At 38.4% G+C, this 19248-nt stretch overlaps 1 protein-coding gene across 2 annotated transcripts in view; it reads left to right on the top strand.

Moving 5' to 3' along the window:
* SYT1 (synaptotagmin 1) overlaps positions 1–19248 on the top strand; it is a 196367-nt gene that overhangs the window by 12738 nt on the left and 164381 nt on the right. The gene's annotated exons all lie outside the window — the stretch shown is intronic.

Below are 19248 nucleotides of genomic sequence, written 5' to 3'. Positions count from 1 at the left end.
GCCTGAGTTAAGGCCAGTGGATTTAGACCTCTTTGTTGACCTTGGAAAACCTTGTTTCATTAGGGAGCTGGAATCAGAAATCAGCTCGCAGGGTGTGAGGTGACAAGCTAGGAAGTGAGAAAGCAAAGTGAGAAAGTGAAAGCAATGAGTATGATCTCTTCTCTCCTGCAAGGACAAACAGAATGATAGCCCATGCACTTGACAGAATGAAGAGAAACTGGGCAAGTGTTAAGGCAGTGAATAGAATGAAGAGAAAAGGAAATAGACTGTCATTACCATAGGCAGAGCTAACTCTTTCCTGGCTACCTCTAAACACCACCATGTATCCACAACCCTGGTATTATCACTAATCCCTCACAGTTTTTTGTAACAGAAGTTACTTGGGAGCCTGTAGGTGATAGTCCAGTGACAGCCAGAATGTTAGAAACTATAATACACTCAAATGACTAATGTACTTTGGGGCGCCTGGGTGGTGCAGTCAGTTAAGCATCTGGCTCTTAGTTTTGGCTCAGGTCATGATCTCAGAGTCCGGAGATAGAGCCCCTCCCACCCCCACCCCATAGGGCTCCCCGCTCAGCTTAGAGGCTGCTGGCGAGTCTCTCCTTCTCCCTCTGTGCCACTCATGCTCTCTCTCTCTCAAATAAATACATAAATCTTTTTAAAAAACGACTTTGACTATAAAAAAAAAAATCTTTGACTATAAAGTGCTGCTGAGACCATATGCCAACATATTTGGACTATTTTTCCTGCTTCCTTGATCAGAGGCTCCCTTGGACTTCCCTTCCCATAGGTCTCATGCTTATAGCACTTGCCAATTTTATGCTTTTGTTAGAGCTGTTTGCCTTATTCTTCCAGATTAGTCTAAATTCTTTGGGGGCAGAGATGGACATTCTCATATATATATATATATAGATAGATAGTTCCTATAAAGTAGACAGTAAATACTTACTTATTAAATTGATTTGAGACTATGCTCTATTATAAATATATACCAAAAAATGGTTTGTTGAGATATTAGTTTTCTAGTGCTGCATAAAAGGTTACCACAACATAATACAACATAATAACTTAAAACCATACACATTTATTTCCCAGTCCATGTGGATCAGGCATAATTTCACTGGAACATTTGCTCAGGGTCTCATAAGACTGCAGTCAACATGTCAATTGGAGGACTCAGCACCCTCTTCCAAAGTCCTTCAGACTTTGAGGAGAAATTCAGTTCCTTGCCATCGTAGGATTGAGACCCTCTCTTCCTGGAGGTGCATTTTTCAAAGGCAAGTTTATAGCATGGCTGTTTGTTGCTTCAAGGCCAACAGAACATCTCTCTCTCATCTCAGGAAGGATTCAGGTTCCTCTTGAAGGGCTTTCACCTGATTAAGCCTGATCCACCCAGAATGATCTCCCTTTTGATTCAAAATTAACTGATTTGGAACCTTAACTATATCCCTACACCCTTGTCATATAAAGTAACCTAATATGTCACAGGTCTCACCCACACTCAAGGAGAGATTATAAAGGGTGGTGTATGCCAGGCGCGGGGAGGGGAGGAGAGGAGAGGGAGAGGCTTCGGGAACCATCTTAGTATTCTATTTACCACAGATTTGGAAAGGCGAAGAGCAAAAGAATGTTTACTTCATGAGAAGTCAGTAGAGATTTTCTTTTCCCTAATGTCATTTTGTACTATGTACATTTAATTTTTTTTTCTTTTTACAAAATTAAGTGGATTTGACCTGGAAAGCATCACTCTTATTCTCATTTTGTTCTTCGTTTTGGTGGCATTTCATTCTAACCACTAATATAGCCTGTTTCCGCCACGTTCACAGCCGCGCGGTTACAATGGTGAACTGTTACAGTGCAAGATTCTTTGGTATCTGAGCAGTGTGACAGAGCATGAAAGCTAAAGCAGTTTGCTATTCATACCTCTCTGTCTAGCAAATCCTTTAAAGGTTCTGTTTGGTAATGGTACTTAGCTCATTTCAACAGGTTTCAGAGTATCTATGAAAACACCATTGGATTCTGAGTTGGAGATGCTGTTCCAATTCTAAACTGTTGCTTTAAGAAATTGACTAAGAAGTACAGTTTCTGTTTTTAGTATGAATCCAGATGTAGGAGTTGAAATTATGAGCTACTGTGAGCTACTATGAACTATACTTGATACGATTATTAGAAAGTGTAAGTTTGGCATATTCATGTTTTAAAATAATTATGTGTTACAAGCTTCTGACACTCTCCTTTAGAATACGCATATGAACAAAAATGTGAAGAATATCCTTTAAAAAAAAAAAAAAGAAGAATTTTTCTGTATCAGTAAAGCCCTCCAAAAGACTTAAAGTTTAGATTCTTAGCATACCTCACATTCCAAAAACTGTTTCAAACACACTGTAGGTGAGGCTCCCAGTTTTCCTGAAACCGACATCTCTCTGGGTAAAATGAGTTTTCAAAAATACTCAGAATCTCATTACAAAAAGGTTCATTATTTTTAAAATCCCAGTAATGAGAACTCTGTTTTAGCCATGAACTACTAAGAGGAGAAACTCACTGTTTACTGATTTTGAAAACCAGTTTAATCCTAAACCACAACAATGTCAGCCAAATAGTTGAGGTTTATACACTGATACCCAGCGGCCATTCTCTATTATATGCATCACATTTCTACAAGGAGTTTGGTTTCTTCCTAGCATTGATTGTGAAAGAATGGTAAGAAAATCTTATGAGAAAAGACTCCAGAAAAAATTATTTGTTTAATGAGGACTTTTTCACACCAGCAACTTTTGAGTATGTTTTTCAAAACATGAAAATTATGTTTTTAAAAAACAGAGGAAAATAACTAAATAGAAAATAAGGGGTGTTGGTAGGGAAAAAAATAATATATCCACATTAAGAAATTAGAAATATATTTTTCATTGCAGAAGTATATAGTAATATTACTGGGGTTGAACTGTACGCCACAAAAAGATATGTTCAAGTCCTAACTCCAGATACCCATGAATGTGACCAATTTTGGAAATAAGATCTTTACAGATCTAATCAAGTGAAGATGATACACTGGAGTAGAGTAGCTCTTAACCATCTATGACTCCTGGCCTTAGAAGAAGAGACGTGGAAACAGAGACACACAGGGAGAAAGCCAAGTGGCAACAAAAGCAGAGATTGGAATGATGGGTCTACACGGCAAGAAACAACCAAGACTGCCCTCAACACCAGAAGCTAAAAGAAAGACATAAAACAGATTCTTTCCCACAGCCTTCAGGGAGAGCCTGGTCCTGCCAACACCTTGGTTTTGGAATCTCTAGCCACAGAAAAATAAGTGTCTGTTGTTTTAAGCCACCCAGTCTATGGTAATTGCTTTCAGCAGCTCTAGGACATTAATACAGTGGCCAAGTTACATGAGAATTGATGTAGGAAAGACGTTAGGGTTCGAAGCCTATGGCCAAGAAAGAATTCTTCAGAATTCTTTGGTGCAAAAAGGTAGTTTTATTAAAGCATGGGGACAGGACCCATGGGCAGGAAGAGTTGCACCGGGTCATGAAGAGTGCCCATTATACACTTTCAAGTTGGGAAAGGGTTAGGGATAGCGTAAGTCTCTAAGGAATTTTGGAAACAAGGTTTCCAGGACCTTGAGGGGGAAGTTATTGTTGGGAAAAGGTCATTTCTTACCATCTCATAAAACCTGAGTCACGAGACCCTTCAGATGTGTATCAGTGGGCCATATGCTTGGGGGATGACTGCCAACATGGATCATGGGGGGTAAAGACAAAGGAAGTTTCCAAAGGAATTTTTATATGTTAAAGTAGACTTACAGGGTCCTGGGGGTCTGGTTAGATTGCCTTCTGCCCTTAGCAAAGTATTAACATCGAGGCAGTTGAGTCCCTAGGGGAATGTCACTCTGCCTGTTTCAAGGACTTGTCAGTGGGCTGTAGGTAGTAAGGAAATTTAACAATTTCTCTTCTGCCTTTGTTTCCCACATCAAGAATCACCTGGGTTTTTGTGAATGATAAATCATTTCCCATGTCTGCCCACATCATTTCCAATCACCTCTCTTTCAGGAAAGAGTGTCACTTGACAAGGAGAAAGGTGCCGAGAGGCTAAGGAAGCCAGCGATTTCATCCACTCCATCTTCCCTCAGGCCATTTAGGTGTACTTTCAATCAAGTGAAGAAGTAATACTTTGGACAGATGCACTTTTGCCCAGAGGGACCTCCCCGAGGTGCTGAGCTTACTGGAAACTGCTTTATGCACTGCTCCTGCAGAGAGTGCCGTAGTATGCACTGTACGCAGGGTAGCTTTATGCGCTGTCCTAATAGCTACCACTTACTGGGTACGCACCCAGGAACCCACAGACACTGTACATTACCTAACTTACTCCTTACAACAATCCTAGAAGGTAGATGCTAATATCACTCCCAGTTCACAGATGATGAATTGAAGGTTAAGGAGAGTTAGACACCAAGGCCATTCAACTACTAAGTAGCAGCAGAGGATTCTAGCCAAAGCCTGGAGGTCCCAAATCCATCTAGGCTCTCAACTCTCTTGCAAGATGCCCTCTCCTCCCAGAACATTCATAGGAAGACCGTGTGTTATACTTAATATTTAACTTGTATATAAGGGTGCTATAGAATGAATGTTAGTGTTCGCTCACAAGTCATATGCTGAAACCTAATTCCAGTGGGATGGTATTTGGAGGTGCGGCCTTTGGAAGGTGATTAAGTCGTGAGGGTGGAGCCCTCATGAATGAGATTAGTGCCCTGACAGAAGAGGCCCCAGAGGGCCCCCGCACCCTTTCCTGCCATTTGAGGACTGGCAAAAAGACAGTCATCTATGAATCAGAAATTAGGCTCCCACCGGACACCAAATCTGCCAGGGTCTTCCTGTTGCCTCCAGAAATATGAAAACAAATTTCTGTTGTTTGTAAGCCCTCTAGCCTGTGTTATTTTTGTTATAACAACAACCTAAATGGACTAAGCAGGGCATTTGCCGCTTTTCTCCTAGAATTGTCTCTCCAAAATTTGAAGAGAACAATTTTCCCATTTCTTCATTTTTCCATGACTTGTTTTTCTCTACAGTATGTTAAAGAGAATTTCTTAAATTACTCAAGTATAACCACATGCATTCTCACATTTCAGTATCAAGCAAAACATCAGGCAGAGGGCATTTTTTTCACATTGATGCAACTTCGCTGGTAAATTAAGAATACTTGTTAGATCCTTCTTGTGTTTCTATTAAAAATATTCTAAAACAAAATCAATGCAGCAAGAATGAATTTGAGAACCTTACCCAGGAGCAAGGATGCTAAAATTAGAGATGTATTGCAGAAAATTTCATCCCTTTTCTCAGTTTCCAAACTCCAGGATCATGAAGCCTTGACACTGGCAAGCAGGAGGTCTCAAGTTAATCATTCTGGAGTGACATAAGTTGTTGCTTTTAATGGCTGACTTTAAATGAAATGTTAATTGTCCGAAGTCTACTCTCTAAATGTGCTAAGTATCTTTAACTCAGAAAAGGAAAGCAAAGTTAATGGGGCCATCAAGAGGGTAGGGGGATGCCAACATTACAAATTCAGTTAGCATGGAGAAGGAAGAAGGGAGGGAAGGAGAAAAGAATGTGGTAGGGGGATTAACACCTAATAAAGCTTAGGAACCTAATATAAATTTTATTACATAAAAGCATAATACTGTATACTCTAACATAAAGTAAAATAATCAGTTATCCATTTAACCCAGTTTCAAAATGGACGCATACCACATTTTTAAATGTGTTGGAACAACTGATCAATTCATTTCAGTTACATTCTGGGCACTTTAAAGTACTGCAGGGAAGGATTTCATACTGATCACTATCAGTGTTCTTTACTCTTTTCCGGGCCTAAAATTAACATGCCTTTGTGAACACCTTCATCACTATCATTGGCTTTGTACATTGCTACACCCTCATTATCTTTACAATTTGCTAAAGCTTTTTTCCTGTTTGGTAACCTTGCTCCTCAAGAACCTTCTACATGATTTCCTTCAGGGGTTTTGAATTTTTCTTCTCTCTTCATAGAAATGTTCCTTTGCTATACACTTCTGCAGAAAATATCAATATTTGGCCATAAAACTAAAGAGATCTCTACTATATTATCTTATTAACCGTTCCCCCCTAAGTTTTAACACATTTCAATTTAATACTTGTTGAGCTAGTAAAACTGGGCATCCAATTTTACTTTTGAACAGCTTTTTTTGTAAACTGCGATCTTGCTTTTTAGTTTCTTATATGGTAAAAATGGCAAGAACATTTTTAAAGTTATTCTAAAACTCAGTCTGATGAAGTAGGCAGCAGTCTTAGCAAGTAAATGCAATTCTTAGAAATTGTTTCTACAGAGTGACAGCTATTATGACTGCAAAATCCAGTATGAGCAATGAGGTTTTTGTTTTTTTTTACCAATGACTCTGAAATTGTTTTATCTTTGAAAAGAAACCATGCTTTTAAAAGTATCACCTTGCTCTTTACTTGAAAACTCAAATATAAACTTTTAACCTTGCTTTGACTTTTTAAGCAGAACATTATATTTTTGTACAGAATTTTATGAGAGGTGATGTTTGTAGGAAGAAAAATCTAACTGCAAAGAACTGTGGCAAAAAAAGAAGGAAAAAATTGAAAATAATTTTTCAAGTTTGTTAATCCTTTCCAATATTAAGACAAGCTTTTATGAGGAACAACTCTGGAGAAAACCTCAAACTCGTATCTAATTGCACCAAAAATGATCTTTTACAGCAATTATGTAAAACAGATTCTAGAGAATAGATTGTAGAGATCAGGAGACATATTAGTGGTCAATTCCAAAAGATGAAGGTCCTTTCAAGGGTATTAGGTACAATAGATATTTTAGGACATGGTGATTGTTTTGAACATGAAAATTAGTGGTGAAATGAAAATGAAAAGATTAAAACTTTAAATCTAGAGAAAGCTGAGAGAACAGGGGAGCAATGATAACTAAAAAGTTCAGAGCATGTATTTCACAAAGAGAAATTGAGATAAAACCGTAAAAGTGAGTAGAGCCCAATTATTGATGGGCTTCAACACCAGGCCTCACTGGAGAACACTGAAGTATGTTGAGCAGGGAAATAACCTGAGCAGAGCTTAAAACAATTACTCTGGGTGTGTATTTCAGAATGGACTGGGGACTAAGCGCCTAACTTGAGTAGTAGAAACAGATATTCAAAGACGAAAATCTAAGTAAAAGATATTTTTCCCTTTTCCAATCTGGTACTTCTTTTTGCCTCCATCCTTTTGTTCACACTGTGTGTCATTCCCTCATCAGCTCTACATGTGTGTATTCTGCACGGCCTTCATAAGGCCATTCCGATTCTTCTATTCTTGCTCTGATTTCTCCATTTTTTTCTACCTTTGCCTCTGAGGCAATTATCATTATTCTATCTTGTATCATAACCACTTACGTTCACCTCTTATCTCGGCTACTGTTAGTTCCGAGAAGATTGAGATAATGCCTTTCCATCACCGTTAAACAGTCTACTGGCTAGAACAAGATTTCAGTATAAAGGTGACAGAGTATTCATTTGCTCAGAGTGCTACATGGAGAAAGTGACAGAACTTGAAATGTGTGTGAAGTCCAAGAATAAAATCAAGAGTTTCAAAGGAGGAGGGATTTTTTTAACTTAAAAATGTTAAATCTGTCTCTGACTCCAAGTGTCATAAGAGGTAAGGAAAAGTGAAGATAATTAAATTTAGTGATTATCTTATCATCTGTGACCTTCCAATGTATAGCTTTTATAGAGAAGACATTAAGACACCAGGGAGGGTGCTCCAAAGTCAAGGGCTATCAGGCATCTTTGTGTAGTTCATGTCTTCTGTTTACTAGCACTTTTGGTTCACTGCTGTTGAAAAGATATTGGAAGTTGCAAACTAGCGACTTATGAAGTGTAATTTATGAGGTAGGAATGATTTTCACACAGTTAGACTTTATGATATTGTTTTTAAACATTTTTGCATTGAACTAACATAATACTGCTGGGAGATATAGGGTAAAATGAAAAGTAGCGCAAGCAAAATCAATGATTCACAGCTCTTTGCTGTGAGAGAAACAATTTATGAGGCACTATTAAAGACACTAGGGTTATTAACATCTAACTAGCAATTGGACAAAATAAAAACATATACTCCCTTCACACATGGTAGATTGTTTTGCTACCACCTACACATTGGCAACTGATCGCTCAATATTTAATGAGTGCCTCTTGAGTGCTAAATGACCTTCCAGAATATACAGCAATGACACTTGGGAGGGGGGATAATAACAATACAATAGATGCTTATAGCACATAGACATAGATACTCAAAAGCCTCACAGTTACACAAAAGAAAAAAAAAAAATTCAAAGTAGTGAGCACCTCCAGGGAGGAGGTAGAAACTAGTATCTGATAATTTGAAGGTATCTAGGCAGGTTATGTAGCAGTTAATAGCAGCAGCCTAACCATAGGGATGATCTCACTACTTTGGATAGATCAATAACAACAAAAAGATTAAGTCTTCAATCCTAGAAAAACTGGAGTTGGAGACTTTTCATCCCAACAGCAGTTTAAAAGAATAGAACCACATTATAGAAATTGGACTAGAATGTTAAAAATTATTTTGAAGCCCACATACTAGAAGTGGATCTCCAAATCAAAACAAGGCTGATAGAAAGCTAGAACTTCTTAAAGCTACCAGACAAGAAACAGGTTACCTCTGAATCTTCTGATAGTAATAATAATTACATTAATTAATAATACCAGTAATTATTAAGTACCTGAATCTTACTTAATCCTCAGATAAACCTATAAGATAGGTATTTTCTTTATTTCCATCATAAAGACTCAAACTTACACAACTAGTATGTAGCCTGAAAACTACGAAATTCTTAAGTGTGTGAAAAAAAGATACCACTGTAAGGATTAAAGGAAGATTCAGGCCAAGAGCTGAACTTGTAACAACACTCCTTCTAGAACCCCTTCCAGGAAGGAAAAGGCCACTGCTGAGTATGTCTGCCTTCCAGGATAAGTTACTCCTAGTACGACAGAGTTCTTAGCTTCTACTCTCACAAACCCTTTATTAATAAAATCCCAGTATGTAAGTATAAGTATATATATGTAAGTATATGCAGAGATAGATCATGAAGATGGGAAAACTTCTGCTCTTCTGTTGCCTTTTCTAGATCTAGCATTTGTCACAACAGTCCACATCTGAGTACTATTACACAGGCTTGAATAATGTGCCCACCTATGGACCAATCATTATGCCCTGGGGCAATGGAATGCTCTCATTCACCAGACTGAGACTCTCACCCATGCTTTGAGAAGAAAAGACAAGATTAGTAACACTCAAATCACCTTTATTAAGAATGAGGAAGCAGTAGTTTCCCCAAAGAGGAATTTTACCAAACAACAAGTGTGAACCTGGGGGAAGAATTTTTAAATTAAAACTCCAAATGCCAAAATCCAAATTCAGGAACTCTCCCCTATAAATGATGAACAGAACTTTTTCAGACAAGAGAAAATTAAAATCAGAGTCAAATAAACTTCCAGAATCCCCAAGTCTAGATGCACCCTCATTTAGTCAATGAGCGCCAGTAGGAAAATAGTCTTCCAATAAAGAGTAAGCTAGATGTAGTCACACTACTATGAATAATAACTATCTGCAGTCATTATCTGAATATAAGGTTTATTTATGTGCAGAATTTGAACTACCACCAAGTGAGTAGCTCTGGGCTATGGGTACCTTCCTTCTTTCCATGGATGATGAAAGGTGTGTTCAATCTTGTTTCACCCCAGGTGAGTAGGGTTCATGGTATTAGTGACTGAGGCCTCAGGCTTGAAAATTTTATAAAATTTACTTTGCTCGGGGCGCCTGGGTGGCTCAGAGGGTTAAGCGTCTGCCTTCGGCTCAGGTCATGATCCCAGGGTTCTGGGATCGAGTCCCGCATCAGGCTCCCTGCTAGGCAGGGAGCCTGCTTCTCCCTCTGCCTCTGCCTCTCTCTCTCTGACTTTCATGAATAAATAAAACATTTAATTAAAAAAAAAAAAATTTACTTTGCTCCTCTGCATCATGGAAGAAAAACTGCCCCCTCTGCTTTGGGAAGATTGATTCCAAATTTGTCTGTCTAATATGCTGATGACAGCTCACAGTGTAGTAACTGACAGACATTTTCTAATGAAGTTTTATCTTATCTTTTGCGACAGTGTTGTGGTAGTTGCACATGTTTATTTTTCCTTAACATAGTAGAAAACCAGATGATAGACAATAGATATGGGTGTGTGTTGGGGCGGGGGTGTGGGTGTGTGTGTGTATTAGAGACCCAACGACATGGAGGTTAAGGATGGATCTGCAGCTAAAATGCCTAAGTTAGCATCATGACTCCAACATTAATGTACTAATGATTCTGAGCAAGAGACTTCTGAGATAATTTTTTTTTTAAAGATTTTATTTATTTGAGAGAGACAGTGCAGGAGCAGAGGGAGAGGGAGAAGCAGACTCCCTGCTGAGCAGGGAGACTGATGTGGGCCTCAATCCCAGGACCCTGGGATCATGACCTGAGCTGAAGGCAGACGTTTAACCGACTGAGCCACCCAGGCACCCCTGAGATAATTTTTCATCAGAAAATGAGAATAATAGTACTCACGTTATGAGATTTTTGTACATATTAAATACAATAACCTATGTCAAGACACAGAACAATGGCTGATATGTAGCTAATATTCAATAATTTCAATCATCATCCTTACACTAAGGATGCCTTTTGCTGCACATAACAGGAGTCTCGACTTAAGCTGATACAGTTATCATCAGTTCCATTCAGCAGGTATTTCTCATCATTCTCCTCTAGGGGCATACGGCATAAATGTATCCCTCCTATAGGTGTTGCTGTGCGACCAGTTCTGAGAGGTTAGTTGTGACTAGAAGCGGTATGTGTCCATCCTGGGCTAGAGCATTTAATGGCAGACAAGAGACTATCCAGAACTCACCCTTCCTTCTGGAACTGAATCCAGCAATTTTGGAGACACATCTACCCCATCAATCCAGATCTTTGAGTAATGACAACAACCAGAAACCCTGCTGACCCACCACGATCTCCAGCATGAATAAGAAATAAGCCCTGTTGTTTTAAGTTCCTGACACTTTGGATTGTTTGTTGCTGCTGCATAATCTAACTTATCCTGGCTGATACAGGCAACTTACCCAATAAAGCATTTAATGGCCTCAGGTAAAATTAAGTCTTGGTATAGGCAGTTCCAGAGCTAGTTTACAGTTTGAACCAGTAACTTTGAGTTACTCTGAAGCCAGTAACTGAGCTTCCCTTGGCCGTCTCTGCATAATTGAGAGAGAGCTCTGACAGCTCCGAACATCATATACCGAACAGTCCAGTCAGATTGTGGGATGGTGGGGAGAAAAGGTAAAAGGAGTCTTTTTTCCTTTCAGTACTCTCTCTTTATTGGGAAGAAAAACAGTATTTCCCTGTCATCTTCTATGGTTTCCCCTGATAGAGTATCAGCAGTCCTGGCTTTTAGGCCCAACCTCAGACCAATCATTGACAAAAAAAGAAGAATTAACACAACTGACTTAATCCAATCATCATTCATCCGAGTTCTGGAAAAAGGGCCTACTATTCTTGAGTATACTAATTGCTGTGTGATACCCAAACAAAAGTAGAGTTCTCTTAGTAAAGAGTCAAGAAGAATGGTGGTCTTTCTAAGCAACCAAGAAGTTAATGGCCTTTCACAAGAGTGATGGCCTTCTACAGGACTTCTTTTCTTCTTTAAAATGAGATTCCCCCTGTACTTATATGCAGCTGTTCCAGGAGAGGATTTTAAGTCTACTGAGAAGACACTGGGGTGTACTGCTAAATCTCTCTGCTTGCATGTTACAGTGGATAATGCGGATTTCTAAACAAATATGCTCAGCCACATTATTAGGCACCTAAAAATTTAGGGTATACGAAACTATGTTAATAGAGAGAATGTGTTACATGAATTAATTACCTAGATTATGATGATCCCAACGTTAAGCAGTTCTTGAATTAAAACATATGCCTAGAATAAAAAAAAAAATGAATAGTATCTAACTGTTCTAAGGTGAGAGATAGAGGAAGAGAAGAGTTTACCAGAGAATGATGATGATTTACTCAGCAACCCCTTTATGGCTTTGAAAAAGGACACAATTTGCAGTTTGAAAGCATGGCTTCCAATTAAAAGCTAAGAGCAAATGACTGCCATGCCTTTCCCTAACATGCAGACGACAAGAAAATCAGCAAAACAAATTCCATCTTCCGGCACACATTTCCCTTACTAATATTTGCAATTCCAATTTTTATTAGCACAGGTGTATCTAACTGCCTCTGCATATTAGAATGCAAACCCATTCAGTGTTGAGAATAGGAGCCCAAAAAGGAATCTCAGGCTTTGTTGGTTTGCAGAATCCATAGCTACAGACTGATTTTAATATATCCAGGATTTGGGGGGGGGGGGGGGATCTTTGCTTTTGTGCTTGCTTGCTTTAGGATGGCATTTAAATTATCAAACCATTACCCTCTCAAGCACAATGATTTCTGAGTTATTTGTGCTAAAATTACAAGAATTTCACTGAATATTTTGATCAAGTATAGTGATAAAAATGTGTATTTTCCTCATGCTATAGTTCCAAGATCTTTAAAAGGAGTTGGGCTGGGGCACCTGGATGGTGCAGTTAAGTGACTCTTGGTTTCAGCTCGGGTCGTGATCTCAGGATCCAGGGATCAAGCCCCATGTCCGGCTCCACACTCAGTGCAGAGTTTGCATAAGACTCTCTCTCCCTCGGCCCCCCCCCACTCCAAGCACCCCCCCCCCCCCCCCGCCCGCCGGCCCCATCGCCGGCCCTTTTTATCTCGCTCATGAAAAATAAATCTTTAAAAGAGGTTGGGTCAATAAACCCAAACCATTTTTTTTGACCAGGAGATCTACACTATTAAGAGTATGTGACTTTTCAAAAGTTTACTAACAGTAGGAATCCTTCCAAAAAGTTAATGCTAATTTCTCTGCCGAATGCAGAAGTAAAATGTTGCCCATCCAAATGTATTAATCCATGTTTCTCATTTATCCTGCACTTGAATTATATTCTGAGCAGCAATACTACAAAAACTTTGTACACAATATGAAGATACTGTATTTTCCCTGTATATATCCATGAATCACCTTTAAATTAACTTTAAGGAATCTCAAAGCTTGTTACTGTAAACTAGTACCCTCTTCAGTGGAGACCATTTTACTCACAAAAACAGCTTCTAGCAACTGGCTAGGAGAATCTCTGTGTGGCCATGGCCAAGATAAATGACCTTGAAGATTTAGAGCAGTAGAGGCAATTTTGTTAAATTTTGCCTCAACAGATATTTAGCAACATGTATCAAGATTGAATTTTACCTGAAGCTAAAGGAAATGTACTGAAGATGAAAATAACTCACTTTCAACCTTGTAGACAAAGATATTGAGATGTGGAAAAATAGCCAATCCCTATTCTTCTAAAAGTGTCAATCAGCATGTTTGATAGCTGGAAGTTTGGTTTTGATGATTGAGGTTAAATGACATGTTTGTCTCATGGCTAATACTAACTAAATCTATCATCTTGCCAGTGGTTATTGCAATGAGGTCACACTTTTGGTGTAGAACAGACAGACACTAGGAATCTATCATCATCATCCCACGAGAACTATGTATACTGTTAAGTGAACCAAGAAGGAAGGAAAGAAAAGCATCTCACTATTAACCTCAAATACTTTTAGAAATGGATATTTGTATCCATATCACTCTTGTACATTGGGTTATGGCCTGGGGAAATGAAAACCCCTTGCTGTACATAGTGGATCAAAAAAGTAGGAAACAAACTAACTCAAATGTTTTAAGATGCATCACAGTGATATCTGCCTCTTCTCTTCTGATGCTTAGCATTTTATTTCCCTAAGGGCAAAACTCCTAAAAGGAGAAAAAGATCAACTTCTTAGATGAATCAAATTAAGCAGCTAATATAAAAAGAGGTTATTTTGGGGGCGCCTGGGTGGCTCAGTCGTTAAGCGTCTGCCTTCGGCTCAGGTCATGATCCCAGGGTCCTGGGATCGAGTCCCACATCGGGCTCCCTGCTCTGCAGGAAGCCTGCTTCTCCCTCTCCCACTCCCCCTGCTTGTGTTCCTGCTCTTGCTATGTCTCTCTCTGTCAAAAAAAATGAATAAAATCTTTAAAAAAAAAAAAAGAGGTTATTTTGTTTTGCTACAAAAATAAACAAGATAGCTCATTCTCAGCCGACAACCAACTTCAAGTACACCTTTATTTTACGAATCCCTACGGATTGCACATTTAAGAACACTAAAGAATAAGGATTCTGATTTATTTGGTTTCAAAATGATTGTGACAGTGTGAGAAGGCAGAGTTTTGTGTTTGTTTTTCTGATTTAGCATCCCTCATTTCAAACAGTCCCAATGAAATGAGAATGCCAACCACACAAGGCACAGAGACAAGAGGCTGCCTGAAAGTGTCCCTGTCATAAACCGTAATGGTCCTTCCAAGGATACAGAGTGTGACCGCCGTACTCCTTAGAAGATGCCACGTGGGAGGTCTCTGGGTAACCTGGAAGACAAATCATGTCTGGTGCGCTTACTACACTGCTGTGGTTTTGAAGTTAGGCTATTTTGACTCGAATCCATGAAATTCAAAGAACTGTGGAGATTTTTGCTATGATGTGTGCTGCCATTCTCTTAGGAATAAAAACTCAAAAAAAAAAAAAGAAAAGTTAAATCTAAAATGTTCCTAAGAAGAAACTTATGTAAAATCATAAAGAGATGCACAGGAAAAAAACAAGTCTGATTTCATACAGAAGTTACCTCTTGGGAAGAGAGAACGGAATGCAGTCAGCAGTGGTGAGAGGTGGCTCAGCAGTGCCTACCATCTTTTAGTTCTTCAGCTAGTGTGCGGTAAATGGACAGCATGCTTTTTTTTTTCCTTTTTGCTTAGTTTTAATGATAAACTTTGAAAGAATTCATCAAGCCCATGTAGCAAAATGTGAAAATTGATAATAAAAAAGCTGAATATGAAACTGCATGTGCTGTGAAGGCAACTCTAAACATACGTTTAACAGATGAGGACAAGAAGGGAAAACGTGAAAAAGTGATTAATTGTTAAAGTGGTAAAACTACGGGACATTGGGGCAGAAATTAATCAGAGGTGATCTGAAGGTTTGGTGATGGAGAAAGGGAAAATATAACCTGAGGAGAACTGAAGCTTCTGTCACGTAAAAAGAAGGAAATGTTCAGTATAAATCAATTTAAACATTCAGTATCCAGCTGACCTTTGAACAACATGGGGGTTTGGGGCAACCCCCTACTCCCACACAGTCGGAAATCTATAGCTTTTGACTCACCAGAAACCTAACCACTAATAGCCTTCTGTTGCCTGGAAGCCTTACCGATAACATCAACAGTCAATTAACGTACTTTGTATATGTATTATGTACTATATATATTCTTACAATCAGGTAAGCCAGGGAAAAGAAAATGTTAAGAAAATCCTAAGGAAAACACATTTGCAGTAGTATAAAAAAATCCACATGTAAATAGACCCACACAGTTCAAACCAGTGTTGTTCATGGGTCAGCTCTATAACCAGTTTGAACCTGGGCTTTCTCTTCCTCTTCTCTGTACTCACCAAATCATTTCCCATTTTTCCAATTAAAGAAAAACGCTTCATTTGGTATGCACATCTAGACTTAGTATTCATTGTACTATAAGAAAATACAATTCAGAGCTCTAAATTTAAGACAAGGTGAAAGCCCATTCGCAGTTTTTAAATATTACAAACAATAACGGGCATTGTATTGAATTTCCTACTTAGTGCATGTTCGGAATTTGATACGGCCTAACACCCGTAGGCTTAGAGCTTAAATTAGGAATGTAAAATAAGACAATGACTGAAGACAATTCTCACTTCTACAGTAACTATGCCATTACAAATCTCAACTGTTTCTAGAGGTACTTGATTAGGTGGAGACATACAAGGCAAAGGCAAATACACCTCAAAGATTCACAAATGCCTATTTTTCCTACAGGCCTTCACAGCCAGAAAGAACAAAAACTTGCAAATCTCATTTGCAAGATTTTCCTTTGTTTTAATGTCACTGTTCCTTATTTCTCATGGCCTTGGATAAATTCAAATACAGGACTGTTTTGATAAAACTCAGAGTAGAACCTCTAATTTATCTACTATTGTTCTGGTGCATTTACTTCATTTTGATCCATTTCAGTCAAGCTTTCTTGTTTGCTCTGAAATTGCAAAGTACTCTGAGTATCGTCCCATGATTGGTTGAAGTAAATAAGCAGTTAGAGAAAAAGGCTATTTCATTGAAATTCAAAGTAGACTTTAAAGACTTTGCTGTTGTTCTCTGGCCCCTAATAATTCAGGCAGTCATCAAGTTATAGAAATATTCTGAGAAGACACTTTCATCACTGGCATACTTCACATACACCTCCCAAAACGCCTTCAGAAACTGATAGAAGATGCTTCCTCAGAGAACCACAAATACCATAAAAGTTCCATTTTTCCGTAATTCTACTCTACTAAGAAATTCAGATTTATGAAATCAAAGTTACCATAATACCCAGAATTTTCAAATCTATCCTAATACCCACAAAGTGACAGCAACTTCCCATGCTTCATTAACTCTGGGCCAGTTAAAATGAACTGTAAAATAACATTCTGTTCTGTTCTGGTAATCCCATCTTTCTGCTAAAACTCTGTCTTGTGCCTAGGATGATGCAAAGCAGTGAGGATCTTACCTTTTCCACATCTGAACTTTTTCATATGGCTAAGCTCTTGCAGCTCCTAAATCTCATTTTGTTTTTCTGCACCCCACACTCCTCATTCAATGATTAAATCTCTTCGAAAGCTGAAATTCTGAACCCTTCCATTTCTATCTGCACGTTAGAATATTGTCCCAAGGAAAAATTTAACAATTTATTTGTACAGAAAGGTGTCATTGTTTTCCCACAGACTTGTGTCTCAAGCCATGCTGTTAAAGACAAAGAGGGATGATTTTATTATATTAAAATATCTGACCTTACTATGAGACCAAAGAATAAAGAACTCATTGCAAACTGCTAAGCATGGCTCGGAAGTCACCTCACTGTTGGGACTTGAGCCATCTCTGGCAGTCCCTCCAGTCCAACCCGACCCCACCTGTCATTGTTCCCTGGGGTGCTCAGGATTCTCATACTGCTATGCAGGTTCCCCAAACAGTATGAGTATACTTTAAAGCCACAGACTTAAAATCCAGTAAAGACACTGTAAGTGAAAGCCAGGCATGAAAAACAAAACTGCCGGCTAACCTTCATTGCTCAAAGACTTAACCATCTATGCTCTTTTAAAAATGTGCTGCTCTTTTTAAAATTCTTTCAATATACATTAGTTCTTAAAGTTAAGAGATTTCTACCTCTCTGCCTCCAATATTTTCAATCTCTTCTGCTACACTCTGTTATTTCCTCTCACTCTTCCTTCTCAGAAAATAGAGAACATGTTCTTAATTCTCATGTAAGCCTAAGATTTAAGTATCTTCCTTATTTTATACTGGATTAACTCCAAATTGTCTCTATTCCTTTCAAGTTGTAGAAGTTACATTGGGTCAATTTTCTTTTACTTTAATTTTTAGAGAGGCAAATAGAACAAAGTCTTTAGAGGAAACCCAGCGGGTTTTACAGTTCTAATCATTTTAAATATGTTTCCAAGAAATACTTTTATCTTGCCATTTGGGACAACATGGACGGACCTGGAGGGATTATGGTAGGCAAAGTAAGTGAGACCGAGAGACAAATAGTATGAGGAGTGCAGTACATTTCACTTCTATGTGGAACCTGAAAAACAAATGGAAAAAACAAAACAAACAGACTCATAGGTACAGGAAGCCAATTGTTGGTTACCAGAAGTCAGATAGGTTGGGTGGGGAAGGGGATTAAGAAGTACAAACTTCCTGGGCGCCTGGGTGGCTCAGTCGGTTAAGCATCTGCCTTCGGCTCAGGTCATGATCCCAGGGGCCTGGGATCGAGTCCCACATCCGGCTCCCTGCTCTGTGGGGAGCCTGCTGCTCCCTCTCCTACCCACTTGTGCTCTCTCTCTATCTCTGTCTCTCTCTCTCAAAAAATAAATAAAAATCTGAAAAAAAAAAGAAGTACAAACTTCCAGGTAAGTCATGGGGACATAATGTACAGCATAGGGAATATGATAAATAATACTGTAACATCTTTCTATGATGACAGATGGTGACTAGACTTATCATGGGGTAATTCTGGTAATAGATAAAAATGCTGAATCTCTATGATGTATACCTGGAACTAATAGGATATTGTATGTCAATTATATTTCAATAAAAATACTTTCAGAATAAAAAATATTAAATTTTAGAATAGAATTTTATATGTATTACTTATTGTTTAAAATGGGGGAAAGAATTAGCATTTTTTAACCCCATCCATGTGCCAGGTATTCAAATGTATCATCTCATGTAATCCTCACGATTAGTATTGTAGTATTATCCCCACTTTTCATGTAGAAGAATAAAGGCTCAAAGAAGACAAAGACTTACTGAATTTTAAACTCAGAGCTGAGGGGCACTTGGATGGCACAGTCGGTTAAGCATGTGCCTTTGGCTCAGGTCATGATCCCAGGGTCCTGAGATGGAGCTCCTGCTCAGCAGGGAGTCTGCCTTTCCCCATCCCTCGGCCCCATGGCTTGTGCTCTCTCTTTTGCTCACTCTCTCTCAAATAAATAAAATCTTTAAAAAAATAAACAAACTCCGTTGACTCCAAACCTCTAGTACCTTCTAGTATACCATGATGAGTTGAATACATAACATTTTAACTGATTTTCTAGTTTATTACTGTTTGTTATTTAATTTCACATTTATTAAAATTCACACATAAACATTTTTAAGTTAAAGACTCTATGAGGTCAATTAATCCAAATCTGTTCTGATCTACAAAAGCGAAACCTTTGTGTGTTGCTTTGTAACAGAGTAATCATGTTTCAGCCATCTGAGAAACTTCTTTTCCATTACTGTATATTGATTATGATTCTCATCAGTTGTGTTAAAAAGACTTTGTCTCTTTATACCTTGCCTTTTTTTCCCCCCAAGGAGCCTATTTTGTTTTATAGCATAGTTGGACTTTTGCCTAGAAAATTATAAAATCACTCAAAACAAATAGTATTTATCT

Source organism: Neomonachus schauinslandi, chromosome 5 (assembly GCF_002201575.2).
Source record: "Neomonachus schauinslandi chromosome 5, ASM220157v2, whole genome shotgun sequence".
In the NCBI taxonomy this organism is placed as follows: Eukaryota; Metazoa; Chordata; class Mammalia; order Carnivora; family Phocidae; genus Neomonachus; species Neomonachus schauinslandi.
Note: the sequence above shows the minus strand (reverse complement) of the source record. Positions and strands in the feature narration are given on the sequence as shown.